The following is an 8184-nucleotide window of genomic DNA, read 5'->3' as shown; positions in this document are numbered from 1 at the left end:
ATAAGACAAGACACAATAAAACTCCTAGAAGACAATATAGGCAAAACATTCTCTGACATCAACGCTACAAATATCTTCTTAAGTCTGTCTCAAAAACAATAGAAATAAAAACAAAAATAAAGCAATAGACCTAATCAAACTTGCACAGCAAAGGAAACCATGAAAAGAAAAGAAAACCTATGGAAAGTGAGAAAATAGTTGCAAATGAGGCAACCAACAAACAAGGGCTTAATCTCAATTATACAAACAACTTATACAACTCGACACCAAAAAAGCAAACAACATAATTGAAAAATGGGCAGAAGACCTAAATTGACATTGCTCCAAAGAAAACTTATGGATGGCTAACAGCTCAACATTGCTCATTATTAGAGAAATTTAAACCAGAACTACAATGAGGTACTACCTCACTCTGGTCAGAATGGTTATTATTAATAAGACTATAAATAACAAATGTTGGAGAGGTTTTGAAGAAAAAGGAATCCTACACTTTTGGTGGGAATGTAAATGCAAATTGGTACAACCACTATTGAAAACAGTATGGAAGTTCCTCAGAAAATTAAATACCAGATGATCCAGCAATCACACTCCTAGGCATATTTCCAAAAAAATTTCATTGAAAAAGATACATGCACCCCTATGTTCATTGCAGCACTTATTCACAATAGCCAAGACATAGAAACAACCTAAGTGTCCATCAATAGAAGAATGAATTAAGAAGAGGTGGTAGATATGTACAATGGAATACTACTCAGTCATAAAAAGAACAAAAGAATGCCATTTGCAGCAACATGGATGGAACTAGATATTCTCATACTAAGTGAAGTAAGTCAGAAAGAGAAAGACTAATATCACATGGTATGACTTATTTGTGTAATCTCAAATATGGCACAGATGAACCTATCTACAGAACAGAAACGGACCCATGGACATGCACAGCAGACTTGTTGCCAATGGGAGGAAGTGAGAGTGGGATGGAATGGAAGTTTGAGGTTAATAGATGAAAACTGTTACATTAAGAATGGATAAGGGAGTTCCCGTTGTGGCTCAGTGGTTAACGAATCTGACTAGGAACCATGAGGTTGCAGGTTTGATCCCTGGCCTTGCTCAGTGGGTTAAGGATCCGGCTTGCCGTGAGCTGTGGTGTAGGTTGCAGACACAGCTCAGGTCCCGCGTTGCTGTGGCTCTGCATTGGCTGGCGGCTACAGCTTGGATTAGACCCCTAGCCTGGGAGCTGTCCTAGAAAAGGCAAAAAGACAAAAAAAAAAAAAAGAATGGATAAATAATGAGTTTCTGCTGTCGATCACAAGGAATTTTGTCCAATCACTTGTGATAGAGCATGATGAAAGTCAATATGAGAATGACAGTATATATAGATGTATGAGTGGGTCACTTTGCTATACAGCATAAATTGACAGAACAATGTAAATCAACTATAATTAAAAAATTAAAATAAAAATATTTCCAGCTTTCCAACCATTGAAAAGCTATCATTTCAGAGATTTCTCCTAGCCAATTGTTTATCATCTCTTATTTTCATAATTATGAGCATATATTAGAATTTAACAGAAATTATTTTTTGAGAATTTATAAAGTTCAGATTAATGTTTCCTTAGTTTAAGAGAGAATAGTTGTTAACATTTTCAGTTAAGGCAAAGGAAACAATTATTATATTTATAATTTATTTCATTGTAGGTGTTATTTGAATTCAGGTTCCAAGAAGGCTCTATTTCCTGAGAACTTTCATGTGTAAGAATGCCTGAATATCTTTATTAAGCCATGTAAATCTCTCTCTCTCTCTCTCTCTCTCTCTCTCTCTCTCTCTATATATATATATATATATATATATATATATATATAGTTACATGTATATATATATATATGCTGAGAGAAATGTTTGAGGAAATGTTCAGTTAATGTTAACAATGATATTCTGATGGTATGATTTTGAATGTATTTGCAATTTGCTCTTACGTTTTATATTCTAAATGTTCATTAATATATATATTTTATTTTATTATAGTATAGTTTATTTAGTGTTGTGTCAATTTCTGCTGTAGAGCACATTGACCTAGTTATTCACACATATACATATATATATATAATTTTACTCATACTATCTGCTGTTATGTTCTGTCCAAAGAGACTGGATATAATTCCTTGTGCTGCAGAGTAGGACTTCATTTATATCCATTCTAAATGTAATATTTTGCATCTACCAACCCCAAACTCCTCGTCCATCCCACTCCCTCCCCTCTTCTCCCTTAGCAACCAAAAATCTGTCCTCTATGTTCATGGGTCTTTTTCTATTTTGTAGATTTATTCATTTGTGCCATATTTTACATTTCATTTTAAATGAAATTAACTTTTTTAAAGATTTTTATTTTTTCATTGAAAGAAATGTTCTTTCAATTTCTGCTGTATAGCAAAGTGACCCAGTCATACATATATATGGGCCACTTTTTGCGGGGAGCCGAGGAGATACAAGGACTCAAAAAAAGGACCTTGCCTGATGGCAGAAAAACCTGAAGGCAGGTTCCTAACCGAGGAAGGGAGCTCACCTGAACGGTACATGCCGAAGGCAGGCTTCTGGTCAGGATGAAAGCCTGCATGTATGGCACAAGTTGAGGGCAGGTCTCAGGTTATACAGTTCTCATGTTGATGTTGATGGGGAGGAATTGGAGGTTTCCTGGGAAAACAATTTCCATGTTTGTGTTGGAGAACATGGATTGTTTCTTGGGTGACCTAGTCTTTCCTGTTGTTTTATTTGTTATTCAGTTTTCCTCAGTCTTTCCTGATTATTTGCTTATTATTCTTATTTCCCATTCTTATTTTCCTGTGGTGATTTGTGATTTAACAACATTACAACAATAATGTAATAAGAATTTCATCCTAAAGGACTTTCACCTATTTAAATCCAAGTTAATTAAAATATAGTGTTTATCTACTAACTAGTTATACAGTAAACTTGAGAGTTAGGATTTTAATGAAGTTCATAGAAGTTAGACATATGTTATTCTTGATCAAAAGAAACCCAGCTGTGAGTTTTGTCCTTGATTTTAGAAACTTTTAGCAGTAGCTAGCTAAGTTGATTTGTATTTTCTCACACTGTCTCCCTGCCAAGGACACTTTGAAGATAGACACTAGTCTAAAGACAGGATTTATTGTGTTTGTTACTTCTTCAGCTTGTGGGAATTGGCTAGCCATGAGATGGTTTGTGCTGGGTCTCCTCTTTCCCACATGATATGCTGTGCCTGTTTGTCCTTGAATTGTGCTCACTAAATTTAAAGATTTTAAAACATGATGTATTGCTACTGTACCATGTGATCAAAAAACAAAGTCTAATAGTTAACCAATGTACTTTTAACACTGTGATGTAATCTGTAGTGAAAAACTGTCTATATAATTAACCACTTATGCCAATAAAATTTGAGCAGTCCAGTGCCCTGAAAGAAGGGACAAAGAGGCTGTCTCCATTCTTTCGCCAATGCTGTCCATCTCCTATCGGACCCTGCCTGCCAGACCCGGTTGTTGGAGCTGGCCTCTGGCAAATTTTATATATATATATTTTTTCTTTCATTATCCTCCATCATGTTCTATCACAAGTGACTAGATATAGCTCCCTGTGCTATACAGTAGGATCTCACTGCTTATCTACTCCAAATTCAATAGTTTGCATCTACTAAACCCATACTCCCAGTCCATTCCACTCCCTCCCCCTCCCCCTTGGCAACCACAAGTCTGTTCTCCATGTCCATGAGTTTCCTTTCTGTAGAAAGGCTCACTTGTGCCATATATTAGATTCCAGATATAAGTGATATTATATGGTGTTTGTCTTTCTCTTTCTGACTTACTTCACTTATTATGAGAGTCTCTAGTTCCATTCAGGTTGTTGCAAAAGGCATTATTTTGTTCTTTTTTTAAGGCCAAGTGGTATTCAATTGTGTATACATTATTGCCATTTTAAACCTTGTTTTCCAGTTTTTTCTATGTTTCTCCTTTGTTCCATTCTTTTTTATGTTGGATAATTTCCTTTTGTTTCATACTTGTGTCCTTTTCTTTTCAGCTTTTGTTAATGTAATATTTGGTTATGATCTGTGGTTGCCCTGCTATTGAAATATATTAACCACTTTCTATATCTGCTTGCTTTAGTCTTATAATCATATAGGCTCAAAAACACTCAAAAAAAAAAAGTCTAGATTTTTTTACTTTCCTTCCCCACATTTTATGATTTTTGAAATACTTTATAACATATTCATATTTATCCTTTTTCTGTTCCTTGTGTTTATAATCACTTTTACAATAGCTTTTTTTTTTCTTTTTTTCCCCTTTAGATCTGTATACTGGCTTATTTAAGTTATTGCTTTCCAACTGTAATTTCCTCCATCCTATTTCTTTTTTTTCTTCTCTTTTTTGTCTTTTTAGGGCCATACCCATGGCATATGGAGGTTCCCAGATTAGGGGTCAAATCAGAGCTGTAGCCACTGGCCTACGTCACAGTCACAGCAACACAGGATCCAAGGAGCATCTCAACCTACACCACAGCTCATGGCAATGCTTGACCCTTAACCCACTGAGGGAGGCCAGGGATCTAACCTGCATCCTCATGAATACTAGTCAGATTCATTTATGCTCAGCCATGACAGGAACTCCTACCCTATTTCTTATTTTTTATTTAGAAAAGCCCTTTCAGTGTTTCTTCTAGTATGGGTTTAATACTGCTCTACTCTTTTTGTTTTTGTTTGTCAGAGAGATCCTTTATTTCTTCTTCTGTTTTAAATGATATTCTTGCTGGGTAGAGTATTCTAGTCTTCAATTTTTTCCCTTTTAGAACTGTGACTATATCTTGTGACTCTCTTCTGGCCTGTAGTGTTTGTGTAGAGAAATCAGCTGATAGCCTTATGGGAATTCCCTTATAATTAAGTCTTTGCTTTACTCTTGCTGCCTTTAGAATCCACTCTTTAACTTTTGTCATTTTTATTATCATATTCCTTAGTGTGGGCCTGTTTGGCTTCAACTTGTTTGAGGCCCTCTGTGCTTCCTGCATCTTGATATCTATTTCCTTTAGATTTGGAAAGTTTTCAGCCATAATTTCTTCAAACATGTTTTTAATCCCCTTTTCTTTTTCTTATCTTTTGGGTATTCCTATTATGCACAGATTAGCTTGCTTTATATTACCCCATAGTTCTATTATATTGCTTTCACATGTTTTCATTTGGTTCTCTGTCTACTGTCCTGATTGGGTAATGATGATTCTATCTTCCAAGTAACTAATTCATTCCTCCACATTATTCATTCTATTCTTTGGTGCCTTTAACTCAGTTCGCATCCCTACAAACAAATTTTCTAATTTTTCTTGGCTCTTCCTTCTATTTTCTAGTTTCTTTCTAAAGTAATCTGCATTACCATTTATATCCACTTTTAATTCCTTCATATTCACTCCTAACTCCTTCAGTATTTTCACTATCTCCTTTTTGAACTCAGTGTCTATTAGACCACAGAGGTCTGTTTCATTGTTCACTGCTTTGGGAGTATTCTCCTGTTTTTTAACTGGGAATGGTTCTTGAGCTTCTTCATTTTGTTTATATTTTTCTTATTCTGTGAATTTTGGGAAATCAACTACTACAGTTTTGGAGGGCTATTTCTGTTCAAGAATATCCCTTTGTATTTTGTGTGGGCTTACTATTTATTTTTTGGCATAAGAGTTTGGATATTTGCTATCTTATTCCTCTGTGTGAGTATGCTGTTATCCCCTTGATAGTGTTCTTCATATGTATCCAGGGAGAATTAAGCAATGAGCAGGGCTAATGATCAGTGCCTTGTTGCTGGGTGCTTGATACTAGTATAGACTGAGGGAAGGTGGCCCACGCTAATCCTGGTTGCAGTTCCTGGGAAGTGGTAATGAGCCTCAGGCAGAATTAGGCAGTGCCCAAAGCATTTGACAGTAGCAGTGGCAGGACATGTGAGTTTCCAGAGCAGTGAGAGCAACAACATGTGGTGTTCAGTTGCAATGCCCTCCTTTGTGGTGCCATCTGTTGTGACTGGTCTGCAAGCTGTACCTGTTCATGGACCCCTAGTGGTGGCAGGGCACACCCATATCTGGAGTCAGAAATAATGTGGTGTTTTGCCCCCACCACCTATAGACCACCCCATCTTGCTTAGCCAATGAAGGAGGTGCTGCATAGGCTGCTCCTGGATGCAGTCCTTGGTAGTGACAGTGATCACACATGTAAAAGCAGTGCCCAGAGTGTGGCAGTGGCAGTATCAGAGCATTGTGTTCACAGGGGAGTGAGACCAACAATGTATGGTGCTCAATTGCAGTGCTCTCTTTGCCAAAATTTGAAGTGACTGGGGCCACAGGTGGTGCCTGTTCACAGACCACTAATGTTGGTGGGGCAAGCCACCACCACTCTGATTTCTGAGATGATGGCTGTGGTTTGTCCCTGCTGCCTATATTTCACACAAGAGACACCATGTCGTGCTTAGTCCCCCAGAGCTTTTAGCACACACAAGAAGTGCCTGGCCACCTGTAGCCCACACAAGATATTCCTGTGGACTGAGCAAGTGGTGCCTTACCACCCATAGCCTGCACCAAAGGCACCCCACCCTCTGAGAGTCTGCATGTGTATAGGGAAAGAGAATCGTATGGCAGTCCACCCCTCCTCCTCTCACCCTCCCCAGCAGTGCCTCCTTTCTTCTCCTATGGGCTCAGACCTCCTCCTAGGTTCCCTCAACTGTGGCATTCCACTCCCCGGTTTGTGGCACACAGCTTCCTAGCCCCTCAGGCTGTCTCACCCCAGCCTACCCTAGTTTACTACCTGGAACTGACCTCCAGAGCCTGAGTCTCAGTGCCCATCCCCTGCCTGAGTGTCTCAGTCTATGGTATCCAGGGGAAGTGGTACAGATAGTCTGTGTGGCTCTCACTCTGTTTTTCCCTCTTCAGTCCAGATGCTGCACTTTTCTCCACATCTTTGTGGTCCCTCCATCTCAGCTAATCTCCCAGTCAGTTAGATGGCTTCCCAGGGTATGGGTTCCTTTCCTCTTTCACAGCTCCCTCTCAGGAGTGCTAGTCCCATGCTGATTTCTTCTATCTCTTTCTTTTTCTTTCTTTTTCCTTTTGCTCTACTCAGTTATGGGGAAGGTTTCTTGACCTTTTTGAAGGTTTAAGTTCTTCCTGCAGCATTTGGTAGACACTCTGTGTGAATCATTCCACATGTAGATTTTTTTTGATGTGTTTGTGGGAGAAGGTGAGAACCAAGTCTTACTCCTCTGCCACATTTATCCTTCTCAGTGAAATGAATTATTTTATAAGGGGTAGAGTAGACATAGCATGGAACATGGAAAGAAATAGGTTCAGTGGAAAGCAAGGAATATATTTGAGGAGAATGGATGAAATGGTGAAGGTGTAGCTGTTGAAAAAAACTGAAGAAACTTTTCTAGCTAAACTTTTAAACTAAAGAACTCAAACATGGTTATTTAAGCAATGAGAAACTATTGAAAGGTTTTGCATAAAGTATGGTATGTTCTTTGAGAGAATTTATATTCCAGGTGTATTTGGAGTAAATACTTCAGATAAAGAGACATTTGATAGAGTAGAAAAACTTCAAGTTTCTTTCTTTGATTGATATGATATAGATAGTAAAGTCTGCAGCAAAGGAAAGATAAGGGTTCTGGTTTGGGGTTTTCTTTTCCCTTTTTCTTATAGAAACTTACTATATGAATGCTGTATGAAGAATACTGATGCATATGGAAGTGACAAGGTCATAAATCATGATTGATTTAAACATTCAAGAGCTGTGATTTGCCCTATCCTTAGCTCAAAATAAAGTTGCCTAAAAATGCGTGCAACAAATCATGCAATCTAGGAAAAAGGATTGAAAGAATATAGTAGTTCAGAAGTTGTCTTTTTAGATACTTTAGCCATAAAGAAATAACAAGCGTCAGTGACTTATTACATTGGTGGTTTAGGCCATAGCTGGAAAACTACATATGCAACATTCTTTAGTATATAAGTTCTATTTGCTATTTGAAGGTTTTTTTCAGTATTTCTGTGGAGTACTAAAAATTACAAAAAGAACACCACTCCATTATTTTATCTAACACTAATGTAAGGCCTGGAAAATTCCCCAAATGCCAAAAATATTACATAGCTCTTTCATTCTCAAGAACCTTAATCCAGCTCTA

This window comes from Phacochoerus africanus, chromosome 1, assembly GCF_016906955.1.
Source record: "Phacochoerus africanus isolate WHEZ1 chromosome 1, ROS_Pafr_v1, whole genome shotgun sequence".
NCBI classification, from domain to species: Eukaryota; Metazoa; Chordata; class Mammalia; order Artiodactyla; family Suidae; genus Phacochoerus; species Phacochoerus africanus.
The sequence above is the reverse complement of the archived record's forward strand: the minus strand, read 5'-3'. Positions refer to the sequence as shown.